The sequence below is a fragment of the Macaca nemestrina genome, chromosome 6 (assembly GCF_043159975.1).
Source record: "Macaca nemestrina isolate mMacNem1 chromosome 6, mMacNem.hap1, whole genome shotgun sequence".
NCBI classification, from domain to species: Eukaryota; Metazoa; Chordata; class Mammalia; order Primates; family Cercopithecidae; genus Macaca; species Macaca nemestrina.
The window spans coordinates 174,077,758-174,105,371 of NC_092130.1; the positions used below are offsets into that span (position 1 = coordinate 174,077,758).

Below are 27,614 nucleotides of genomic sequence, written 5' to 3' on the forward strand. Positions count from 1 at the left end.
ATTAAACTGTGGAAAAGACAAGGATATTCACTGTCATCAAGCTGCTTGCTTCAACATTGTATTGAAGGTTTTAATGAGTACAATGAAACATTGTTAAACAAAGTTTGTTTTAATCTAGAATTGCATAAGAACAACAAAAAATTCATTGAGAAAAGCAGGTGTTCAGGTTAAAGTACAGTTTACATCTGTAGATAATCTGACATTTTTAACGTGGTGAAGAGGTGACTGCAGTATGGCTAGAGGCTGATCTCTCTTCCCTGGATGTCTACAGAGGTTCTTTAATTAGTGCTGTCCTTTAGAAATATAGCATGAATTGTACATGTCATTTTAAAATTCTAGTAATCACATTAAGAAATTAAAAAGAAATAAGTGAAATTAATTGTAAAAATATATTTTTATTTAACCTAATACCTTAAAATATTACCATTTCAACATGTAATCAAAAATTTTAACTATATTTTATATTCTCTTAGACTCAGTCTGTGGAATATGGGGTGTATTTTTTACCTGCAGCACATCTCAGTTTGGACCAGCCATATTTCAAGCACTCAATTGCCTTACACAGCTAGTGACAACCGCATAGAGCAGTAGAGTCTTAGGAGGCGAAGGGAAGTCTCCATTCTAGTTTTATGATAATTTTTCTGAGTGGGTTGGAGGAGGTAGCATGGGAAGAGAATGGTGGCAGAGGCACAGAACCCAAATGCATGTCTTTTAATTTGCACGTGTTGATCAACAGTCTTTTCTCATCAGATTCAGCTCATCTTACACACGTTTTGAACCTGCGTATATTTCTCAATTTTTGTTTACACAATGAAAGACTTAAATATACATACCGACTGTGTTTAAAAATATAGTATATACCTACTATATTAAATATATAGTTAGCATAGTTATTTAATATAGTAGGCGTATATATAATATATACCTACTATATTAAAAAATATAGTAGGTAAGTGATGTCTATGGTATTCTTCTTACATGTCTGTTCAGTAACTCTTTAAAGAGAATGATTTGTCATGCACTCTTTTTAAATTCCATACTGATGGAATTTACTATGTGTTCAGTAAAACCTTCTGGAATCCGTTGTAGGGAGTTTTAAGTTTTTGATCTCTAGTTGGCAGGGACCTGTTTTTGTTTTGTTTTTTTTCTTCATTACAAAAAGGGGCGGGGGTCCTATTTACTCATTTCTAGCACTCTTAGATTCTTCACATTCCCTGTGATTTCTCAGAGATTGTTGAGTTTCTGACCTCACATCTTCAAACCTGCACTCACAAAGAAGTGAGGTACCTTCTTCCCATTTTCTCTCTCACTAGGACGTCTTTGCCTCTTACTTGTGTTTCTGTCTCTTATGCTCTTTGATGGAAAAGGAGAACTTGTTGTTAAATAGTTCTACCTCCTTTCTTGCCATCTGTTGAATTATATAATCTTCCACAAACTATGCTGTCATCTCCATTTCCTCTTACCGCAAATACAGAGAGAAACTAGGCATATTATCTTAATATGTTTCACCAAGCCTTTTATCATGTTGAGAATTAATCTTCCTGGAAGATGAGCTATAATCGTTTCTCCTTGTTCTTAGATCTTTCTAGCTTTTAATCTTTTCTATTTATTCCATGAAAATTGAAGCTGAACAGAGATGTCCTGGTAAAGTCATGTTTACTCCACAGAATCAGAGAAACAGAAATTAACCAGCAACAACTCTGTGCTCAATAACATGGCAGATTCAACAATGAATACTTTTTACAGTCAAACAGCTGACATGTGTAGAGGCAGAATATCATCAGCTCCAGAGTCCTGTCTAACTTTTATTATTATTGGTGTTGTTATTTAAAATATTATGTCTATTAGGTCATACGCTCTGTGGTTTAGCTCTAGGCTATGCTAGAGGTTCTTCCTCAGTCCCTTAAAAATAAATCTTTCCTGTTTGGCAAGACAAATTCTGGACAGTCAAGGGCAGATCTGTTGATGCAAATCCAGAATGAGAGAAAATTCTAAGGAGCAAAACCATTTTAGGAGACTTTCTTTTAAAAGATGTCGTTGGGAAATATTATAAGAAGATAATCCTTTTTGTATTTAATAACCACAAAAATTCTCTTCTGCCTATAACAACTTTGTAAGGTTGTTTGTAAAAGTCCATTTTGGATATTTGGATTTCAGAGATTTAATGTATTTCTTGTGGAATGACAGTATTTAATCTCTTAAGCCTCTTATTCAAATTGGTCACCAAGGGTAACAATATTAAATTGGTGTCTTTAACTCTCAAAAGAGGATAAAGGGTCCTTGTTTTTTTTTTTTTTTTTTTTGTGTGTGTATTAGAAAGAAGAGTCTTAGACCACCATGTTCTCTTCTGTCTTATTCTTCCAACTAACTATACCAAGGACTCTGGTAGGTTTCTTAGCTTAAAATAATGTACACCAAAATTTCATTGTGTCCATTGGCATCTGCACTCAGTTGGCTGGAGCCAATTGGCAGATAGAAAAAACTGTGGGTGTGTGGCATGGCCAGCAGCACTCAGCCCAGAGGAGCTGCTCCTTGGACTCTATCGGCACATTGCTGTCTCTGCAAGTCTCTAAGCCATGGATGAAACTGCAGTGATGAAATACCTGCAGAGCCTGTACAATTGAAGAAATGGAGCTGAGAAAATATAAACATCCATATATGTATTTTCTTTTGGTGATGTATTCATCAGTTTAAGAGTAATCTTGCTGAACGTTTATTCTTGTTTTCTTTTGGTGCAAATAATTTTTCATGAATTTGAAAATTTGATGAGACACAAGTACCTTCTTTCTTCTTTAAACTGAAGAATACATTTCCCAGTGATGGGAAGAGGTGATTTTTCAATCACTAGTAAGCTAAATAGAACGCTGACATCTGTAGGACCAAAACCATCACAATCTCAATGTCAAATTATCTCTTCTGACAACTATCTAATCTTTCAGCTCACTGCTTTCAGTACCCCAACAACAGCAATGCTTCTACCTGCTAGGAGTCTCATTCCATTCCATTTCATTGTCTATCACCATTGTTGTAGATTTTTTTTCCCTTATCACTTTAAAACTCAGCTTAATCCTATAGTCAGTCATTCGCTCTTAACTTCAATTCCATTTTCTTGCTTTTTTTTTTTTAATGTGCTAAGCTAAAATGCAACCTAGGTAAAATTCAGTTCTTCCTCTATTTGCATGTACTCACTCAGCAGTATGTGGCTGGAAGAAAACACAAAGGCAAGTTCTTCTCATTTCAATGCATGATCACTAAACTCAAGACAGCAGATCACCCTCCAGCCTGGTTATCTTCTGACATTTTTCAGCTGGTGTCTCCTACGCTCCTATATTTCCTGACTTTCGCTAGTTATCTTGCCCACAATCTGATGGTTTTACTCTTCTCAACCCCAATCTTCTCCAAACTCTAGCAGTTTCTCCCCATATCTGTGAGAGTCTTCCCTCTCATATGATCACCTGCTTTCCTGTTTCACCAAGAAAATAACCCCTACACATTCCCCTTCACCACACGGGCCAGCTTCTTGCATCTGTGCCCATATACTTCCTTCACCTTGCTGCTGGTGGTGAACTGTCCCTGCTCCTGGCTTAGCCCAGCTCCCAACCTGTGCACTGGCCTCCACCACCACTCATTCACAAAACACAGTTCTCCAGCCTTCTTCTCTTCTGCCTTCTGCTCATTGATTTACCTCTCTCCTCAGTCATTCCCACCAGCACACAAATAGGCTGTTTTTCTCCCATGTTAACTAGGCATTGAGCAGACATGGACGTAAATATGGGAATAATTGACACTGTGAACTACTAGAAGGTGAGGGGGGCTGGGTTAAAAAACTCACCTCTTGGGTACTCTGCTCACTGCAAGGGTGATGGGATCCATACTGCAAACCTCTGGATCATGCAATATTCCCATGTAACAAATCTGCACATGTACCCCCTGTCTCTAAAGGTTGATTTTTAAAAACTTCCCTTTAGTCTTTTCTCTCCAGTTAGTATCCTATGTATTTCCTTCTCCTTAGGCCAAAACTCCTTAGAGAACCATCCATGCTGGTTATTTCCAGTTGTCTCTGATGCATCTCCTCTATCCTTTCTCAAACTGACTACAGTCAGGCTTCCCTGCTCTATCGCACTTCTCACCAACCTGGGTCTTGTCTGTTGGCCAACAAACTCCATGTTTCTACATCCAATAGCTGGTTCTCCATCTTAGGCCACATTTGACACATTTAGCCACATGTTTTCTTCTTGAAACACTTTTCATTCATTTTCTAGGATGCCATTCCTTTTTCCTCTTACTTCTCTGAACCCTGCTTCTCAGTCTCTTCTTAATGCTCCTGCCTCAACCACCAAATCTCCAAATGGTTGAGTGTCTGGGGCTCCGGTCTTGGCTTTCTTCTATTTTTTCTGCATATGCTCACTGTCTAGGTCACCTTATCTATTTGTATGACTTCAGATCTGTCCACATGCTGATTATTCACAGTAAAGCTTCCAGCCTAGAACCGTCCTTTACGCAAAACCTGTATGCCCAACTGTCTACTTGGCCCTTCCATTTGGACATGCGATAGACATCTAACGCAAACTCCTCACGTACTCCTGCTGACAAACTCCTCCCACATTCTCCCCCATCACAGTTAATGGAAACTCAAAACTTGAATCACATTTGTCATTTCTCCCTTCAAGTATTAGGTCTGTTCAAAAGCTCCATTCACTCTACCTTCAAAATGTACCCCAAACTGACAGCTCTTCACCCCCTACACTGCTCTCAACATTGGCCATTGCAATCGCTTCCTAACTGGTGTCCCTGCTCCTAGGCCTGTCTGCCTATCAGCAGCCCAGGATCCACAGTGACCTTTTTTTTTTTTAAAGGAAGTCACTGTTGGTCACTGGTCTGCTCACAGTTCTCCTGTGTCTCCCAGCATCACTGGTCATGAAAGTCAGAGAGCCCCACTGTGGCCCCTCCCTAGGCTCATTGTCTTCCTGAAGTTGTCATCTGCTCTGCTTCTCCTGTTCACCCTCTCCACCCACGACAGCGTCCTCACTCTCCCTCCTTGGTGCCAGCTGCTTTCCCTTCTGCCTAGATATCTAGGTGGCCACTCCCTCCATGTTCCTCAGATCTTTACTCAAAAGCTACCTTGTCATGAGGGCTTCCTGGATCATCTTATTTCAAATTCCAATTCCTCCTGAATGCTTCTACCCCTTCCATGCCTTCCATTTTACCCTTAGCACTTAGCACTATCTAGTATAGTACATATTTAACTTATTTACATCATTTCTTCTCTATCTTCTGCAATGGAGTATCTGTTTGCTCCCTGTCCAGGACACGGACAGTGCCTCACAAGGAGTAGGGGCTCCAAAAGAATGGGTTGAATGAATACATGAGAAACACACAATCAAGACGCAAGTACATGCTGTTCTAAGTGCCATAACCCAGGAAGCAAGTGGTATGAGAAGTAAAGAGAGAGACTTGTTTATTTGAGAAATTAGGAGGGGTTTCCTGGAGCCCAGCCTGTTACATAGTGGCCTTAAGTGAAACAGATGTTGATGGGACAGAAAGAGCATCCTGCCTGGCATGGCGGCTCATGCCTGTAATTCCAGCACACTGAGAGGCCTGGGAAGGACTGCTGGAGGCCGGGAGTTCGATACCAGCCTATGCAGACCTCATTTCTACTAAAAATTAATTTTATTATCAGAATTTTTAATTTTACATCTTCTCCACCATCTTGAGCTTTAGTCAATGTTAAGTTGACTCTAGGGAAGGATTTCAATTCCTTCTCTCAATTGTTTGAAATAAACGCTTTTAATTTCTTTCCTGTTTTTCGCTTTGCCTTTCTTAGTTGCAGAACAAGGCAGTATCTGACACTTCTCCAAATAACACAGGTATTTTACTGCTTTGCATCTGTGGCTCTCTCTGCCTTGGCTGATAGCCCCCTACTCACGTCTGTCTAGCTGAGGCATCAGCTTCTTCATGGAGTGTCTCTCCATTATGAAACAGCCTGTGGCCTTCCTCCTTCCCCTACCCTTCTGATCTCCATTAAGGAACTGGTAAAATGTTATCAAATTGTTTGTTCACATGACCTGCTCCCCCTTCCATGGGGTTCAGGGATCATGTCTTGTTTCTTCGTGTTCTCAACATTTTTCCTAATGCCAAATAAATCAATAAACATAATCTGAAGGATCAGTTACTTGAGCTAACCCTTCCATTGACAGAATTCAATGATGTAGGTCACACTTGCTCTAACACCAAATAATTTTTCTGCATCACCAACCACTTTGCCATACATGACTGATTCATAGTAGTTGGTGACCCTAAGGTGTAGGTGAGTCTTGTTTAAGGTTCTTGAGCAACCAATGATTTGCACAATAAAAAGGGCCTCACACTTTCCCCCTTTCAACCAGTCATTGATTTTTTTTATTTTAATTTTTATTTTTATTATTTCTTTATTTTAATTTTACTTTAAGTTCTGGGATACATGTGCAGAATGTGCAGGTTTGTTACACAGGTATACGTGTGCCATGGTGGTTTGCTGCAGCCATCAACTTGTCATATTTACAAATAAAAATGTCAAATATCACAGGACTAAAGAATCAGAACAAACACAGTGCTAGTCTGAATAGCCACATGACCCTCTTAGCAGATGGTTTCTCTTCATTTCCTTTCATTCTTCCATTTGAACCATTCCTTCTTTCTCATCCAAGAGATACAGCAATAGAGCACTCCGTTGTGGGATGTCATTTTAATTTTATTGGTTTGGGGAAACCATTAAAGCTCTTAAAAAGTTATAGCATAGGTCTGTGCTCATTTTTGAAATAAAAACCCAAGTTTTTGCAACATATGGGAGTCATCATTTATTATATCATAAGCTCATTTTTATACAAAATAAGTAGAAATTTAGAAAATGTCAAAAATTTGCATCAAGGGAAATATGAAATATAAATACTTCTTTTAATTTTAAATTTTAAAACATAATTGATGGCTGATTCTTCTCGTTCCTGTCCTCTTTGGATATTCCGTGGGAGAGTGCCCAGCAGTTGTGGTGTAGGATGGTTGTGTTTCATTGAATTACCAGAGCTGGGGCTTTGAGGAGTCTTCCCATGACATCGGAGCAGCTCTGTAGGTGGAAAAGTAGTTACTAGGGAGGAGGCCAACATATTCCTTCCAAACCACCCACTGACACTTTTATAGAAATCATTTCATGTTGGAGAGAGGGCCCCAGGGTAATGTTAAAGCAGTTTTAATCATAGCTTCTAATTATGAACAGTAAGTCACTTCAACAATTTCTTGTGTCTCAAATATAATACAAAGAATAATTAACAGCCAGCAATAATTCTCAGGCTGGTACAGTTACACAGACAAGGAATTTGAATTTTGCGTCTCAGTAAAGTAAACTGCTTTCTAGAATTTATTATTTATTTATTTATTTACAAGAGACAATTGACTTCTGGTCATACCAAGAGCAGGTATTCCTGCAAGCACTCAGGATGTTACCCACCAACTGTGGAGGTGATTAAGGCTCCTGGACACTGGTGCCATTACTACAGATAGTTAAGTTTGCAAAGCAGGTTAGTGCAAACCACCCCAGGAGAGCTCCCAGTGTTCATCTGTGTTTGAAGCAAATACTACTAAATCTTAGTAGTGGCTATTCAGTAGTGATCCTATCAATGCTTTCATTTTTCTTCTTTATACCTTTATTGTCTTCCAAGTCCTGCGTGATGAGTTGGTATTCCTTTTACAATCAGAAAGCAATTAATGTTTCATACAAAAATCCCTGAGAGGCACTTAACATTTCTCACACTCTTCAAGCTGCAATCCCAGCTGATTGTCCCTCCTCTGAGACTTTCCAACCTGCCCATGCTCTCCAGCCTCTGTCCCTGGATCCCCCAGTCTCCTCGCTGCTCCTTGCCTCTGGGCTTGCTGTCCTTAACTTTAACTTTCAGCACTGGCAGAACAGTTAATGGAAAACTGCATGATTTTACCTGTTGTAAAAAATAACTGTAACTCAGCCGTCCCGCTTCAAGTGCTCCTTTGAAATCTTGGACTTCTCAACTTCCAGCTATGCAAATGGGAAGAGACAAAGAGGATATCTGGGAGATGGGGCTTATGGTCACACCTAAGACTGGCTTCTATTACATCTCTTCAGATTCTGTTGTCCAGAAACCAATCACACAGCCCCAGCAGAACTGCAGGGGAAACTGGGAATTGCCTCTCTTTGTCTGCCCAAGAGAAGCAAATGGGGTTGGAAATGGGATGTCATCAGGTTCTGTAGCACAAGATTAGAGTCCAGATGTCAGGTCTTGCTGCAGCGCAAGACCACAGGAGGAGTCGACAGTGCAGAGGTCGGTGTTCCCCGTGGGCCCATTGACTGTGCTCTGGTCTCCTGACCTCAGCTGATGTGGGATCCACTTCCGGCACACTACATTAGGGAGGCCATTATTCCTCCTGGAAACTCAAATAGCCAGGCACTTAATAAACGGCTCAATCCCATTCTTACTTCAAGCCATAAGGATATCTATGTAGAGTCCCCAAAGTAAACACACAAACTAATGACCGTGGGTTGCAATAGACATTTTTTATTCCCAGTATTTCAAATAACATCCTTTCTCCCACACTCTGCTAGAATTCAGCTTATTAGAAATTTATTTATTTTTCTTCTTCTGTGGAAGTAAAGAGAGAGACCTGCTTGGAACCATCCTCAGAAAATATGAAACAGCTTTGAGTGCAAATGTATGATGCCTGCTCTCATGCCTCTCACTTATGATGTAGGGCAAGATGTTCCTTATTGTTATTTGCTGTGGGTCTTGGCTGAGCTTGTGTTTGTAGAGTGCTCACTTAGTCTGAGATGTTCTTCAGAGCATCTATGCCATGATTCTTCTGCAGCTTCACCTGCCCTGGGTGACGCTAGCCTGGGACTAAAGCTTCCTCCTGCTGCCTCACTCAGCGTGCCCCCGGCCAACGGCCTCACCCCTCCATGCTCTGCAGTCCCCAGGCTCCAACTCGATGATACCCTTGCATCTTCCATCATCCTTGTGGGAGTGAAGGGGGATCTTGTCTAATCTGCCCTGTCCTTGAACCACCTTCCCTTACTCCCTGTGGATGCGTCTCATCTCTTGTTTCCCTTTCTGATTGAAGGAAGACACTATAATGTCTGCCTCTTATACTCAGCTTTCACTCACTCTTCAATAAATGCCTTCTCCTTATACCAGAGATTGCCAATGGTCTGTCTACAGTGAAGATCACCTGAGCTCCTGGCTTATGTGGAAGCATCTCATGTTTATGTCTTTCCAACGTTCATGTCCCACATGCATCTCAAAGACACTGTTTCCTAAAACAAATTCAGATGTCCAGGGTGGCCATCTGGCTGTCCTGCTCCTGTGTGACCTTAGGTCATTTGCCTATCCTCTTTGGCTACAGTTTTATCTTTTGTAAAATGGAAATGCTGTGGGATTGTAGAGAGACAACACATACCAACTGCTCAGAAAAAATAAAAATAAAAAAATGCTGCCAGGTAGGTCTTACCTGATTTGCTTGTTATTTCTAGTATTACTGTTATTTTCTTTACTGCCCCAAACTGCTCCTTTTTCAGTCGTCTCTTTTGCAGAGAATGGCACCCCAGCTGCTCAGGCTCCATACCCAGAAATCTCTCCCACCCTCTCATTGTCTCCAATAGCTACCTTCAGTATACGAAGTTGCCTCTGTCTTTGGTGTTCTCTCGTCTTGCCTGGATTGCTGTGAGCATCCTGGGTGCCCCCCTTCCATTCTTGCCCACCCCAATCCACTGGAGTGACCTGGATCACACCAGCCCCAGCCACAAAGCACTCAGTGGCCCAAGTTGCTCACATGAGACCCCCTCACTAGCACCTTCTGTGGCCTCTGGCTCTTTTCCTTAATTACCCCTCACAGATCCTGTCATCTGCCTCAACCACCAAACTACAAGGTTCCAGAAGGCAGAGCAGAAGGCTCACTGTCTCTACTCTGTCCCAATGATTAACATGCGAGTGGGCACCCAAGAAACATATGGTGGAGTAAAAATTGAAAACTTCTGCTTATTGAATTAACATGGGCCCTCACCTCTTCTTGGAGCTATTCCTCCAAGTGGCTGAAACCAATGCCTTTTCTTGCTATTCATTTTCACAGCACCATCCTCCTGGCTCTTGGCCCACTAATGGCTTTATTTCTGCTGGAGCTATTATTGAAGCTTCCTTCTTCCTTTTTTTTTTTTTTCCTTCTTTATGCAGCCAGGATCTACTGCTTTATCTGCCAGAACACATTCAGATTTGGGTGAAAATGCCTCTTCTTCCATTAGATCCTTCCTGCCGTTCCTCAATCACTGGTTGCCTGTGCTTCCTGTGAGTGCCCTGCCACGTCGTGTTTGTCCTTTGGAACTTGGCAACCTCTGCCTTGTTTGGTATAGACATTTATGCATGTTTGTCTGACCCCAATGGCTACTTGTTCCCACCAATCCAGGATGGCTCTGCTCAAAGCGTAGGCATTTAACATCTTCTATTATTTGTAGTTCTACTCTGGGGGTGAGAAAAGCCAAAGTAATGGCAACATGCTGGCCGTGAGGGACTCTCAATGGTAGCGCAAAGAAACAGTTCATCCTGCCCATGTGTTCCCACTGACTTCATTCCAAAACATGTGCTGTGGTGTGGATACAGCTCCAGGGTAAGTTTTCACTGTTTACCTAAAAATATTCATCCTATATTTAAAATACTTACTTGATATGTGGTCACAAGTTTTTTCTTAAGATATACAGAAGACTGAGTCTATCATATCTGAATAATAAAGTTACTAGTTAATGATTTGTTATAAAGTAGTCTGTTTTCAGCCATCTAAATATATGAGTTCTCTAGGAAAACAATGCTCTGTATGTTTCTCAGCTTAATATAATCTAGCTTTAATATTGTCTAGCTTTTAAATAGATTCTAACTTTAAATCTAGAAACACACGCACACATATGCAGAGTTTATTGTGGCCTATTACATTTTTTTCAAAACTCACTCCATTTCCTAAAGAATCATGAAGTTTAGGAGACGTGACTGTAGTAATAAAAAATTAACAGTTCACTTTTTTTAACCTTAAAAATCATATCCTGGCCGGGCGCGGTGGCTCAAGCCTGTAATCCCAGCACTTTGGGAGGCCGAGACGGGCGGATCACGAGGTCAGGAGATCGAGACCATCCTGGCTAACACGGTGAAACCCCGTCTCTACTAAAAATACAAAAAACTAGCCGGGCGAGGTGGCGGCGCCTGTAGTCCCAGCTACTCGGGAGGCTGAGGCAGGAGAATGGCGTAAACCCGGGAGGCGGAGCTTGCAGTGAGCTGAGATCCGGCCACTGCACTCCAGCCCGGGCGGCAGAGCGAGACTCCGTCTCAAAAAAAAAAAAAAAAAAAAAAAAAAAAAAAAAAAAAAATCCTACTCATATTACTTACAACAACAGTTATGGGAGCATTTTCTGGAATATTGCATTACTGCAAATTATAAAATATATGGCATTGGAATAATATGAATGAGAGTACATATTTTTTATCCTGGATGATGGAAAATTTACTCAGCAAAAATGTATTTTCAGGCTACTCTATTATGCTTTCTCTTCCTCTCAATTCCACTGGGTTTTAAGGAATACAGATATATATTTATTTTACTTTTCTCTATTTCTTTGCAGCTAACTTTCAATTGCTGCATGTGTTATTAATCTTTAGGGTCAAACTTGGTTTTTGTTTCATAAAATCTCCGCCAGGGTGCAAGAGATTATGGTCATCAGAAATAGAATATGAAACACAAAAAAGTCAATTTATATTATTTCTAAGTGAGTTTATGTTGCTTAAAATGTAGTCTTATCTGAGTGTGTCACTTAATTAAATAAAGGTGCTATGAACAACTAAATATTTGAATTAAAAATTTCATTTCTATCATGTTCAAAATCTTGACTCATAGGATCTTCCTATGAATTCAAAGACCGTAAGCATTGACTTAGCTAAGGTCACTGCTGTCAAAGCTTAGAGGGGAATGCCCTTTAGTTTCCAATTAAGTGAATGTTTTTGAAGAATGTGCACATGAGGCATAAAACAAGGAAGCAAGATAATAGCAGTTACAGAAGACAAAGACATGTAGTGTGAATTACACCCTCATGTATCCTGAGCCACTGATTAAAATGCTTTAGTTAAAAATAGACAGTGCTCATAAGTGATAGATAGATAGATAGATAGACCAACAGATAAATCAATTACACAGGAAGGCAAGGTCCTAGAACAGCTACAATTACTTTGAAAAAACAAACTGAAGTGAATATTTTACCCAATAAATAGGTAAAATATTATTTAGCCATTAAAAGAATGATATCCTATCATTTGTAGCATGGATGGAACTGAAAGTCATTATGTTAAGTGAAATAAGCCAAGCACAGAAAAACAAATACTGCATGTTCTCACTTATATGCGGGAGCTAAAAATGCATCTCATGAAGACAGAGAGTAGATTGGTGGTTACCAGAGGCTGGGAAGGGGGACAGGATGAAAGGGATACAAGGAATATAAATGTATTTATTACCTACAACTGTATTTATTACCTACAACTACAACTTTAAAAATGGTAAAGATGGTAAAGATGATAAATACATGGCCAGTGCAATAAAACTAAATTAACACAAACATATAGTTTAGGTAGCTTGAAAAGCCTTTTGTTTAAGAAAAAAAAAAAAACCCTCAAATCATCTTGATTGTGAGCATTTTAGTTGCTTTGATTTTCTAAGTTCCTTTTTAATTCCCTGTCATAATGGTTTGGCATTCCTAATCTCTTGCTGAATCACGCATAAAATATTCATTCATTGGTTTTGTACTATTCGTGTTCTGGCTTAATAAGAATTTATGCAGCAAGACCCTGCATTAAATTGTGAACAATTAATTAATATTTCTGAAGTTTCTGCCACAAATTCCATATGTAGGACTTATAATTCTCATTTTTCTGAAAAACAAGAACATCACACATGCATATTACATGTTTAGAAAAATAAATGCAGAATAGGGTGAAACTTGTTAATCTTATGATTGCTATGCAATCCACATGTGGCCCAAGCAATGCTGTTTCTTTAATTTTTAGAGTTTTAGCCAACAAAGGCACAAGAAAGGAGACCAGGAAGGCAAAAGACAAGAGATAGGCAAGATTTTTAAGTAAGAAAATCCCCCAGCATTTCTTACCTCCTTCCTACTTCCTAAACAGACACCCTGGGCCTTCTCCTGCACTCCCATCTTTCATTCGCCACAGATGAGCCCAGTGTTCCCTTAAAACACACAACAGGCCTGGAGCAGTGAGTGGCTCACGCATGTAATCCCAGCACTTTGGGACGCTGAGGCCGGTGGATCATGAGGTCAGGAGATCGAGACCATCCTGGCCAACATGGTGAAACCCCGTCTCCACTAAAAATACAAAAATTAGCTGGGCGTGGTGGCATGTGCCTGTAGTCTCAGCTACTCGGGAGGCTGAGGCAGGAGAATCGCTTGAACCCGGGAGGCAGAAGTTGCAGTGAGCCGAAATCGCGCCACTGCACTCCAGCCTGGGCGACAGAGCGAGACTCACTGTCAAAAAAACAAAAAAACATACAATTAATTATTTCACTGTCTCTTTAAAACTCATTGTGATGTTTTATTATGCTTTGAGTAATATCCACATGCCCTATCAAGGCCTGCCACTCCCCCTGTCTCTCAGATGCTATCTTGGACGGCTGGCTAGCTTCTCAGAGAGTCCTTCCTTGGCTATTTATTTAAAGGCAGACCCCTCAGCCCTTCTCTGTCGCAGGGCTCCGTGTGTCTTCTGTGCATTTCCCCGTTTTGCCCATTCATCTTTTCTTATGTATAATTTGTTTTCCACCTCTGTGCTCTCAATGAATTTAGCTCCCATGAGAAAGGCCGTCTACCTTTTTTACAAATATACTTACAGTACCTAGAAAAGTGGCTGACACGTGGTATGGTAATACATAATTGCTGACCATCCAATAAATGAATAGGGAACCCTGGTGGATTTCCATATGCATCTTGAGGTGAATTACTATGAACAGTTAATAAACAATTTACATGTAAATGATTCCTTATGAAAAGATGCCTTTCCACTTCTGAGGTGCCGCTTCTGGAGAACCAGCACTCAAGGAGTCAAGGACAGGTCTATGGTTCCAGGCTCTGCCCACAGGTTGGAACATGGCATGGTGGCTGCTTCCCAGGTCCACTGTCTGGGCTTCCAAACTATCCCACCCACTGCACCCACGGGGTTGAGGCTGGCAGACAAACTCTCTGTCTCCCTCCTACACACCTGCGCACAGCTTTGCTCCTGTTTGCACTTCGTTCTCTGCTACTCTGAGGCAGGGGTAGCCTTCTCCATTCCCAAGCCTTCCGGCTTTAGTACAGACAGCATCTCCTCCTCTCTGCTGGGCTCCCGAGAGCCATCAGTGATCTTCCTCCTGCCTGCCAGTCCTCCCTTCATCTTGAAATTGTTGAGCTCTCATCGTGAATGAAAAGGTCCCATCGCAGCTCTGTTGTCTGAGTTCCAAACTACTTTCCTTCCTTAGTGTTTGCTTCACTGCCTCACTTCCTGACAATCGTCTCTTCTCAGCATCCTCATTGCCACTTCCATCCCCTCAAACCTCAACATTCTGCCTTCTGTCCGTAAACTCCACTGAAAGGGTTTCAGTAACGTCACCTCTTCATGTCAAGTCCATTGGCTTTCCTTGCAAATTCTGATTGCATTTGAATTCAGTGAGCAAGTGGAATTACATAAATGCCTCTTTTATCCACAGATATCCAGTTATTCCAGCATCATTTATTCAAAATCATTAATTCCCCCATTAAGTTGCTATGACACCTTTATGAGAAACCAGTTGATCTTGTAAGTGAAAGTCTATTTCTGGACTTTTTATTTCTTTCGTTGATCTTCCTTGTCTTATACCAACAACATACTCTCTTGATAACTATTGGTTTTTATTAACTCTTGACGTCAACAATTTTAAATCTTTCAACTTTGTTCTTTCTCAAAATTATTTTGGTTATCCTAGATCCTTTACATTTCCATATAACTTTAGAGTCAACTTGCTAATTTCCAAAGAACATGTTCTGGCAGTTATGATTAAGATTGCCTCGCCTGTGTGCTCGATTTGGGGAAAACTGACTTCTGTATAGTACTGAGATTTCTCAGACATTAACATGCATCTATTTTCATCTTTGATCTTCCTAAACTAGAGGTGGTGGCAGTTTCCCATTGTTATTACACTCTGGGTTACTTTCCCATCCTGTCTGAGTTTTCACTTCTTCCCTCACCATTTGTATAACTGGATACCTATATTAAGATAGATTTGAAAGAATTCTGAATTGTTTTGGAATTCTAAGATTCTAAATGAGCCGCACTGGAATCTCCTCCAATCCCTTCCTCAGAACCCATGTGGTACACCTGGTCAGCTTCTTCCAGACGCGCGGTGTCCAATGGACTTCCCTGCTTACCTACATGGCAGGTAACGGCAAATCAATACCCAGCTGCTGCCTTTGCTCTTGCCCCACCCTCATTGTAGAATGAAAGTATCAGGAAAATTGGAGAAATCATGTCACCATACGTGATATTTAAAACAAATACAAACCAGCAAAGAAGTGTGTGTGAGCTGCCGTGAAAGAAATCCCGAAAAGGCCTCTGAAGGAAGAGAATGATAGATGTGTGCTCTGGCTGCTGCTTCATCAGCACAATGGCAAGGCCTCCTGCTATCAGGCCTTGGTGAAATCTCATTATCCCGGCTTCCCGCAGAGCAACACTTACAGACGCCACCGTCTCCGTACCCCAACTCCAGGGCGATTTTCTACACTCACGAGCAGGTTTTAAAAGGAAACTTCCATTTTCATGTTTTCTCCGGGGGAAATGATTTTGATGTTGAAAATATAGCCCTGTAAGAATATGACAAGGTGATGGTTTCTCCTGTCATTCTTCCACTGGAAGCTGCAAACCAAGGCCTCTGTGTCCAGCACCAACCGAAACTGATTACGGGGAGTGAAGCTGTTACTGTGTGTGGTTGCCAGTCACTGAGTAAAGCACAAGCCACAATGAGTGCCGAGAATGCAGGGAAGTAGGGAAACCTGCATTAACGTAAAAGTCACTAGTAGAAACCACATGGGCACCTGATTTTTAGTTTTCTTTTTTTATGATACGACAGCGAAGCATGCTTACGTCGAAACCTTTTGAATATACACAAAACATAAGGGTACAATGAAAAGTACTTATAATTTCATCACCCAGAAGCAATTGCTGCTAACATTTTGGTGTTTTTCTAACCAATATTTTTAGAGAACTTTTTAAAAAGTGGGTGCATATAACATTTTGTATCTTCATTGTTACCTTTTCCCCCTGTAGCAGCACTGCTGCTGATATTCTTCAGCATTTACGAATGCTCCTCGAAGTCTCACGTTTTATCCTATGCTCTCTTCCATTGTTGAACCTCAATAGGTTATTTACAATATTTAACTTTATATAGAACACTGTTGGGACCACCTTTGTCAAGACATTGAAGTATTTCCTTACATGTTTCCTCAACCGTCTTACATGTTATGTCTTCAGAATTGAAATTACTGTTCAAACAAAAACAATTCTAGAGGTTCTAGCTACATATTTCCAAGTAATTTTCCAAAAAGTACCGATTCCTGCTACCAAAGTGTTTCCTTCTCTCCATAGCTCTGCCAGCATAAAGCACCATTAGTACTGAAGTATGTTAAATGCTGTCTAATCTTACCTTGTTATTATTTTGAACTGCGTATCTCTGTTCAGTAGTGTGGATATTTTTCACCTCTTTTTATAATTACATTTTTATTTTTGTGTTGTCTTTTTATATTCTTTGCTTTCCTGTGCCTCTTAAAATGGGTCCTGAATGAGTTTTTAATTATAATCTGTAAATATTTAGCATGTTAATTTTTTATCATATTTTCCCAGATATTTTCACAATGTTTTGATACCTAGGCTGTGTTTAAAAAAATTTATGTTTTAAATTTTTATGAAGGGAAACTAAGTTTCCTTTGTTACTCAGACACTTTAAAAACAAAACTGACACAACATTCTGAAGTACATATTTCTCGTGAAAATATTTCAGCTCAATGTTACCATTTTACTATGTGGGATTGTCTCAAAAATACCTCTTCTGGTAACATAGAGTTTTGACATAAAAATAAAGAAATATGGTCTCGATCTTCTGACTTCGTGATCCATCCTGGCTAACATGGTGAAACCCCGTCTCTACTAAAAAATACAAAAAACTAGCCGGGCGCGGTGGCGGGCGCCTGTAGTCCCAGCTACTCGGGAGGCTGAGGCAGGAGAATGGCGGGAACCCGGGAGGCAGAGCTTGCAGTGAGCTGAGATCCGGCCACTGCACTCCAGCTTGGGCGACAGAGCGAGACTCCGTCTCAAAAAAAAAAAAAATAAAAATAAAAATAAATAAATAAATAAATAAATATTCTTATAGACTATCCAAGTGGTTTTGCTTCCTTATGTTTTTCTTACTTTCCAGTAGACCTCTGTGGCCCTAAATTCTCTGGGGTCTGGCCCATGAACTCTTACGTGATTTTACCCAGACTTAGGCTTCAAATGATGTGAAAGTGGCATGATTATTGTGCTTTTAAGGATCACTATTAAAAGTAAAATGTATAAGATAGATGCAGGCATTCTTAAAAATGCTTTAAACAATATGTAGCAAAAAAAAAAAAAATCCTTTATTTAAGAAGTAGAGCATCCCGTATGAGTTGGCATTATTCTAGTATCACTGCCAACACAGGAGACCTGGCTGGGCCTGCATGCTCTATGCCACCACATCAGGACCTATGCTGCTGCCTGGACAAGTACAAAATGTTATAGCACCAATCTAAAGTGTGATCTTGAATACACCCTGCATACACACTCCTCACAAGTCCTGCTCTGTAATCTCTTCCCCCCATCAAAGTGAGACTTACAGAAGTTCCCAGGCAGCCCCCTGCCCAGGGCAGAGCTTTCTGGGACCCCCTTTATTCCCCTCCCTGTATCCTGGCTTAGCTACACCCCACCTATGTGAGGTTTGCAGGACCTGGAGAATGGAGGGCAGTCATTATTGAAAAATATATAGAAACTCAGACTAGACAGGAGATCTGGGCTTTCATCCCACTCAGTAACTCACAGTAAGACCTCATGCAGCCCTAAACCTCTCTTGGCTTCTGTTTTCTGGTCAAAAAGGAACATGAGATACTCTTACGAAGTGCATTAAAAACACAGTTAAAAAGAGACTAAGAGGTATTAACTCATAAGGATTCTTACTAATCATCTTTCAGACTCAAACCTCTTTTCCTTACCTTTTTTCAAGTGTCAGCTTATTTCTAAGTCATTGCCATTTTCAGCCTGTATTCCTTAAACCTTGGCTTACATAAGGAAATTGTTTTAATCCCTTCACAGACAGATGTATCTGTCTGATTTTTCTGTCTGGCTTCCTTATTTATAGATTAGGTGGATGAAAGCCACAGCACTGCACTCATTACCACATAGTAGAGATTTCTTTGCATTCATATGGGGCCGAATTGAGAAGCAACACTCCCCAAAAGTCACCAGGACAATAGCCGTCACATCTCTGCATCATGTGGGGACATGCTGGACATGCCGAGCTGCAGGCTACAACATCACAACCTCTTCCTGACACTGCTGCTCTTTGCACAGGAAGAACATGAAAGCTACAGAGGTGCTGGCAACTCGAAACTATTTCAAACCTAAGCCAGAATACCTCATGCACAAAGCTACATCATTGTCCTGGTTATGAGCCATTCCTGCACCCTAGAGAAAGAATCCGAACATTGTCTCTGGATGGTGTTGGCTGAGCAGGCAGGACCTTGAGTAGGTCTCAGCAGGGACATACAGACTTGGACCAACATGATCTCTGTCATCCAGGTCCCTGGCTCTGCAAAAGACCAGGGCCGGCGAGCATGAGACTGAGCAGAAGTGGATTTCCTAGTGGGCGAGGGGCCATCTCTGGGATGTCTGGGGAGCTTCTCTAGGCAGGATACAAAGTTATGGCCAGGCTTCTGAGCATCAGGAGACAATCAGGGTGGCATGCACCCAGAAGGGCAGGCATCCAGTGTCTGGAGAATGAGACGCCTAAGCAAGGTCTTGGCTGATGGAGCATCAGTAGGGGTGGGATATGAACAAGGCGGGCAGAATGAGGGGATGTCACATCCAAAATCTGGCTAGGTCAGAAATTTCTTAGGGAAGATTTCTAGATCCTAAGAAGCTGAGTAGAGAACCTCAAAGAGAATGGCAGCGAAACTTCTTCATCAGGTGTGCAATTGTTTCAGATTCCATCTTTAAGAGGCCAGGAGATGAATAGTTATTCAAGAGATTGAAATGTAACATTTTTATTTGAAACATCACAAAAGTAGATGTTTGTGGGCCAAATGGGCAAGTGCTACTCAGTTGAAGGAATGTAGGAACTCAACACTTCAGAATCATCCCTGCTGGGCTTTGACCATCTGATGGAATTTTGAGACAGCATGAGGAGACTAGTTCTAGGGTTACAAAGACGCACTTTTATGTCACCTGAACATAACACTTCAGATGAGGGTGATAAACTTTTACACTCACGCAGGTTGAAGCAGGAGGGGAGTGGGGTTTCTGAAGCTGTGGCGCATGGTGCACGGGTCCAGCAAGTTCTCAGGTGTCAGCAGTACCCACAGTGGAAGACAGACAGGACAGACGAGGGTAGAGGAAGCAGCCCAGGGCAGAGCCAGGACAAGGCTTGCTGGACAGTGTCACTCATGGAGCGTCCCCAGCTTCACCCCATCTGTGACAAATATTTTCAAGATGTCCGTTTAAAAAAAATTATTGAAATGAGTGTGTGCTTTTCTGTCTTTAAGTGAGGTTAAATTTCCAAGAAAGATTTATAGACAGCCAGGCCCAGAAGCAAGTGGGGCTGACAGCCAGAGGCACCGTCCTGAGAGGCAGCTGCCACTGTAAGGGTCTGTTGCTTGCACAGTGGATGAGCTTGCAGCATCAAAGCCCAGGTATAAAACTGCAACTCTTAGAGGGTTGCAAAGCCAGAGAAAGAGAGATGGACACGTTCTGCCTCCTCCTAGAACAGGGAACAACTCGGGTCTGCCTTGCCTCTGAGAAATATCTTCAAGGAGAAATTAAAATTCCAGACCACAGTCTCACCTGAGTAAAAAGTTCACGTTTATGCTGCACAGGTGGCATGGGACAATTTAATTAGAAGGATTAATATAAAAAGTGGTCCTAGGCCACTGATGATGCTGAGTCATCTCAAATAATTAAGCCAAAAGCCAAAATTAAATGGAGGAATATTTTATCCATTGAGGCTTTGTGGGACTGACACATACAAAACAAGCATGACTTGAAAATTATAAAACACATGTGGAAAAATCCTATATGAAAGTCTTACAGAAAGTACAACTAAGAGTCCTAATACCAGAGAAACTTAAAATCCTAAAATACTGAGTTCAAAAACTTCAGAATACATAGACTTTAAATTATGTAAAATACAAATGTAAGTTATATAGGCTATTTTTAAAAACACGGTAAAAAAGAAAAAAATGTTTGATAAGAAAAGAAAGTTAGCCATAAGGAAAAAAATAACATCAGATATCTAATTCACACAATATCAACAAAATTCCGGATGATTAAAGATCTAATTGTAAACATGGAATGCTAAAAATTTGAGAGTTCTGTTTTCTACTCAGGGATGTAAAGAGTTGGAAGAAAGACTGCTCACACTGTTACAGCAAGAACAAAACTGGACACATTGCAAGTTCCTGATGATTGAGTTGCACCCATCAGAGAGCTGAGGTCACAGAGCAACTAAAGAGCTGAAACTCTAGGGCGGAACCAGTGTCCATAGAAAGAGTGAGACTCCAGCACCTGCTTCCCTGGCTCAGATGCATCTGGACCCAGTAAGTAGAATTCTGTAGAAATAGTCAGTGAATCCTGGCGAAGGCCAAATGCAGGCTGGTGAGAGCCTGTGCTGCTCCTGGGGGATGCAGATAATTGGGGTGGGGGTGGGGAATTGCATCCTCCTGAATTATCCTCATCTTTTGACTAGATTAACAAAACCCACCACAGGAATGAATGAGCAAAAGGAAAGGTGTACATAGATCTATTTACTCAGTGTTGAAGTATTCTAGATGTCTTTCAAGCAGAAAAAAAAAAGCAATAAATGTCCCAAGATACTCAACAGTAAACAAAACCAGACTCAGATATGACACAGATAGTAACTGACCAAAAATTTTACCTATTATGAATATGTTGAATTTTCCAATATAAAAAGTATATACCATGAAAGATCAGATGAATAATATTAGCAAAGAGGTGGAAACTGTAAGAAATAATCAGATAGAAATGTGACAAATGGAAAATGCTGTAACAGAGATGCAGAATGCTTTTGATGGACCCGTAACACAGCTAAGAGGTGGATCAGTGTACCTGACAATATGTCAATAAAATTACTCAATGGAAACTCAGAGAAAAAGACTGAAAAGTAAAAAGAATGGGGCATCCAAAAGCTATAAAAAATATCAAATCGTTGGTTATATGCATCACTGGAAACTCAGAAGGAAAAGAGAAAATAGTGTGTAGGAAATATTTTAGGAAACAATATCTGACAATTTTCCTAAGTGATTTTCAGACATCAAACCACAGACCCATGAAGCTCAGAACCCTTCTGCAGAATATATACTAAAATATAAAACAAACACAAAATGTCTCGACACATTTTCAAATTGTTGTAGACAAAAGATAAAGAGAAAGACATGAAAAAGGACATATAAAGGAACAAAGATAAGAATGTCAGCAGGATTCTTGTCAGAAACCATGAAAGTAAAAAGAAAAACAATGCATTGATGACTTTAAAGTGCCAAAAGAAAATAAGGTTTGTCAATACAGAATTTAATGCTCTGTGAAAATATCCCTCAAAAATGTAAGATAAATACTTTCTTAGACAAAGCCCAAGAGAATTCATTGCCAGCAGACCCACTTTACAAGAAGTGGCAACGTCAGCTCTGCAAGGCAGAAGAAATACAGTACTGGGTGAAAACTTGAATATACAAAGTAAAAGAATGTGGAAAATGTAATCAATGTGTTATGAAATTCACGTTTTTTAATTTTCTTTTTCCTCTGAATTACTCTGAATGATAACTGTGTAAATCAAAAATTGTAGCACTGTGTGATGTGTTCACAGTATATGTAAGAGTGAACTGTAAGGCAACAATATCACAAATGGTAAGAGGGAAGGTTTGGAATATACACTTTTATGATTTTTATACTTCACATAAAGACACGTAATATTAATTGAATATAGACTCTTATTATGTAAGGATCTACATTTTAAACCCTAGGCTAACTATCAAAAATGTGAAAAGAGTTATAAATAATAAATTAATAATATAAATAAAAATTGAATCATAAAAATTGCTCAAAAAACTCAAGAGAGGACAGGAAAAGATAAAGGAAGTAGGAGATGGAACAAATAGAAAACAGCTAACAATATGGTGTCTTTTAATGAAAATATCAGTAATTACATTAAATGTACATTGTTTTAACAAGCTAAGTAAAAATACTGTTAGATAGAACAAAAACAAGACCCAATTATGTGCTATACAAGAAACTCACTCTAAGTATAAAGACATGGGTAAGTGAAAATTTAAATATAGGAAAAAATACACCACACAAACACCAATCAAAAGAAAGTTGGAGCAGCTATATTGATTTCACACAAAGTTCTCTTCAGAACAGAAGTATTGTCAGGGATAAAAAGAGACATTACACAATAATAAAGGATTTAATCTTCTAAGCAGGCAGAATGATAATAAATGTGTACCCCGTAACACAAGAACTTCAAAATAGATGAAACAAAAATTGATATCACTGAAAGGAAAACAAATCAACAATTAGAATTGGAGTCTTCAATACTTGTCTGTCTATGATTAACAGAATAAGTTAGGACATGGAATCACTGAAGGACAACTTGATAAACTGGCACTTCATTTGAAAACAGAAGTATATACATTTTAAAAACTGCATATGGAATATTTATCAAGATTAATCATACTCTGGGCCATAAACAAAAGTCAACCAAGTTAAAAGAATAAAAAGCATACAACATATTTGCTCAAGTCTAGAATTAAAACTAGAAATTAATAACAGAAAGATATGTGGAAAAACCTACAAATCTTTGGAAGTTAAACAGTATATAATATAATAACTTGTAGATCAAAGAGGGACTATATAGGCAATTTAAAAATGTTTTGAACTGAATGAAAATTATGAAGATACCACACATCGAAATTTGTGGGAGCCAACGAAAGCGGTGCTTGGAGGGATATTTATGTAAAAAAAAAAATGCTCATTTTAGAAAAGAAGAAAGGGCTCAAATCCATAATCTAAGCTTCCACCTTAAGAATCTAGGAAAAAAAGAGAAAATTAAATACTTTACTCCTATTAGTACTTCAGTTTCTCACAAGCTATAGATTAGCAATTCTGAACAAAGAAACCCAAACTGAGGGAAATTCTCCAAAAATAAAACTAACCAATGCTCTTCAAGGGTGTCAACTTCATGAAGGCAAAGAAAGACTGAGAACCTGTAAAACACAGAAGGAGATATGACAACCAGATGCAATGTGGGATCCTGCATCGGATTCTGGAACAGAAAAGGGACATAAGTTTTAAACTCTGGTGAAATCCAAAGTCTGTAAATTCAAAGTCTATAATGTCATTTCTGTTGATAAGGGTAGCTGTAGTTTATTCATTTTCTTTACTACTTTGGATTCTATTATTTGCAGATTTCATAAATTATCAGGTGTAGTCACACAGAAAAAAAAAAGTATTTAAAATCATAGCGTAAAATGTCAGTATGGTGTATCTTAATGGGAAAATTATTTCAACAAGACACAAAAATCACTGTCATGAAAAAGACGGATACATTTGACCATATGAAAATTAAAACTAGATATTACAAATAACACTGGACATGCAGGTGAAGGGACATTCCACAGACCAAGAGAAAACACCGTTTGCACATTTAACTTTAAAGAAAAAGATTGTCTAACCTGTTCAATCACTCCTGCTTAGATATATACAAAAATGCAAATAGTGTATTTGGGGACCAAAAATAATTGTGAACAAATTAAATACAGAAAAAGGTACTGAATGACCAAAAAGGAGGAAAGATGCTTATTATGAATCAAGGGTCTGCTATTTAAAATGATAGTTCTGTTTCATACGCATCAGATTGACAAAAACCAACTTGACTTGCACACCCCACAAGGATGTGAGAGATAGGAAATCTATACCTTGCCGAGGTGAGTGTGAATTAGGCCAACCATGCTGGGGAGAAGCTTGTCTGTACCTGATGTATTAGTCAGGATTCCCCAGAGAAAGAGAGTCAAAAGGATGTGTAGATGGAGAAGTGGATTTTTTACAAGGAATTGGCTCGTGCAATTATTGAGGCTGGCACGTCCAAATCTGACGTGTGAGCTGGCAGGCTGGAGATCCGGGAGAGAGGATAGCACAGTTCCAGTCTGGAGTTCATCTGCTGGAGAATTTCCTTTTGCTAGAGGAAGCTGGTTTTTGGTTTTATTCAGGCCTTTAACTGATTGGATGAGACCCAACTACATTATTAAGGGCAATCTCCTTTACTAAAGTTGACCAATTTAAATGTTAATCTCATCCAAGAACCCTTCAAATTGACACTTAAAATTAACCACAATACTTAGTGAAAATACCCATCAAATCCACCTGTGATATCCATCAAACCTTGTTGCACAAGAAAAAAACATGTACACACATAGATGTATATATGCATACATATATATTATTAATAAATCTCAAAAAATGCTATGTAAAAACTGAACATCAGAAGTATGCATTCTATGCATTATATATATATAATCACATGTACATGTTATAGATATAATCAAATACAGACAGTCCTTGACTTTTAATAACCCAAATTTTCAACCCTTTATTATAAAATACACTTTTTGTTAGAGGATTTTGCCTAACTGTAGGGTAATGTAAGTGTTCCAAGCACAATTTAAGGTATACTAGGCTAAGCTATGGTGTTTGGTAGATTAGGCGTATTAGTGTATTTTCTTTCTTTTTTTTTTTTTGAGACAGAGTCTTGCTCTGTTGCCCAGGCTGGAGTGCAGTGGCACAATCTCGGCTCACTGCAACCTCCGCCTCCTGGGTTCATGCCATTCTCCTGCCTCAGCCTCCCAAGTCTCTGGGACTATAGGCGCTCGCCACTACGCCCGGCTAATTTTTTGTATTCTTTAGTAGAGACGGGGTTTCACTGTGTTAGCCAGGATGGTCTCGATCTCCTGACCTCGTGATCCACCCGCCTCGGCCTCCCAAAGTGCTGGGATTACAGGCATGAGCCACCGCGCCTGGCCAAGTGTATTTTCAATCTGTGGTATTTTCAAGTTACAATGTGTTTTTCAGCATGGAACCTAATTGTAAGTCAAGGAGCATCTATATATATAACTCATACAAACATGCATAGAAATGGTGTCTCTCAACCTCAGAAGAGCAATTAACTACCTATGGGAAGGAAGGGGATTAGATTTTAATGGGCTTTTTAACCCTTTACTTCTTTTAAGAAAACTCAGGAAACTAACAGTAATTTTCTAAATTTTAAGACTTATTAAATCTGAGCACTTGAGTTTATAGGTGATTATTATGCTCTATACTTGAAATGTTTCACACTTTAGAAAGAAAAATACAAAGATCAATTTGCAGCAGCTTGGAGAGTACATTGAAGAGAAGTTAAGGTGAATGGGGTATGACTTTTTAGAAAACTACTTAGCCAGTTTGAGGGGTGGCTTCAAGGCTTTCATTTGGCATGCTATATTAATTTTTGAGAGTATAACATTCGATTTTTAAAATTATTAATTTTTTTCTTTTTATCAGTCTCTACTTGGTGTAAGGGAACACCGGTACACGCACAGGGAAATGTCTGGCCCCAGGCAAACACTCAGCTGGCGTCCAATTTCAGTTGTTATGCTGTTATTACTAGGCAAATAAACAGATAGAACTAGAATTTGAGTTAGATCATTCCTTATTAAATTATCCAGTTTTCTATACGAAGGATGTGGCCAGTTCATACCCCATAAGGGAAGTCAACCTCAAGAAGACTGGGTTTTCTCTTTCCTGGAGCTGGTCCTTTTGCAACTCCAGACTTGTGTGTCCTTGGATGCTCAGTTACAATGGAGTGGACATTAGAAGGGAGCTAGCCAGCTGTCATCTTTCACAATGAGACAGTATCATGTCCCCACACTGGAACACCTACAAGCAAAATGACAGAATGATAGCCTGGAACACCCTCCGTCCTTTTCCTAAGAAAATTAGATGTGGACCGGAAAACTGCTTGTCAATATTTCAATGTGAATTTATCCCTTTGATTTTTGCATTTCCACTCAAATAGTTTTAAAGCTAGTTTTGTGCAAGACTCCTACATTCAGGTTAAAAATTCCAGCATGACAACTCAAATTGGACTGCCAGCTGAGTGTTATTTATATCAAAATTCTATAATTAGCGGGAGCAATGACACCTGGTCTTAGCGGTTTGTGTGGCTGTAAAATAGAAGAACCTGGGATGTGTTCACAGAAACAAAGTGCCTTCTGGGTTGTTTTTGTTCTCACGACCTCTGAACCCCTTTCTGTGCTCATGCATCACTGTTCCAGCCACAATTATTGCCCACATGACTGGTCAAGGGGAACTCTGCTGTACTTGGATCCTAGGAGCACCCACTTTCAGTTGATTTCTCTCTCCTGAGGGGAATGAGCAGAGTGACTCCCTTGAAAAGGGTAAATGTATTATAGGATGAATGATGCTAGTGATACTCATTCAACTAAAGCTGAACTGTGCTTTACTCCCCACTTCCTCCACACAACCATCATAACAAGGAATGCACACAATCATTGAATTCCAAGGATGTCTTTCTGTTCATGCATTTGTCCACACTTCACTGAGTCCTCCTCATGTGTCAGAGATTCTGGCAAGTGCTGGGGCTTCATGGGGAAACACAGCCCCTGGCCATGAGGAGTCCTTTGCTCAGTTGAGGTCACAGACAACTCAGCAAGAGGATTTCAGGAGCCAGGGGAGAGGAAGGGCTGTGGGAGCATGTGGAAGGGGGTCTCTGCCTTGGTGGGCAGGCACATGGGAGGCACCCAGAGGAGCTGCAGCCTGACTTGGTCTCTGAGGCTGTGGAAGGAGCAACAAAAATGGTGAGGAAGGAGGAGAAACAGAGTTCAGACCGAGGAAGCAACCAAGGTACAGAGGTGATGAAGAAGAGCCTTGTGCTCAGGGCGGTTTATAACTGGAATGTTAGATGAGAGGCCAGGAAAGAAGCCTGGGTGAGAATCCATGGGCAGAAGAACTTAGGGGCCAACCCACTGGAGAGTAATGGAGTCCAAGTTGCTGGAGGAAAGATTTATCTTTGCAGTAAACTGTCTCAGTGTTTTTAGTCTGTCAGTCTTATTATATCACAATGCCACATGCATCCACCTGAGACCTATTGTACAAAATGTATGAGACACAGCAGTGAACATGATTCTTGCACTCCTGGAATTTCTGCTATTCATCTCTGGCAGTTAC

The 27,614-nt window shown here is 40.0% G+C and overlaps 1 long non-coding RNA gene across 4 annotated transcripts in view; it reads right to left on the reverse strand.

Moving 5' to 3' along the window:
- Positions 1–27,614, reverse strand: part of LOC105489469 (uncharacterized) — a 349,939-nt gene that overhangs the window by 40,529 nt on the left and 281,796 nt on the right. Inside the window, exon 1 of one of the 4 annotated variants that reach the window (XR_003019779.2) lies at positions 14,289–15,311. The exons of the other annotated variants lie outside the window; for them this stretch is intronic. This is a non-coding gene — a long non-coding RNA (uncharacterized lncRNA). Of the gene's footprint in view, positions 1–14,288; positions 15,312–27,614 lie in introns of those variants that run through there. 4 annotated transcript variants of the gene reach the window in all.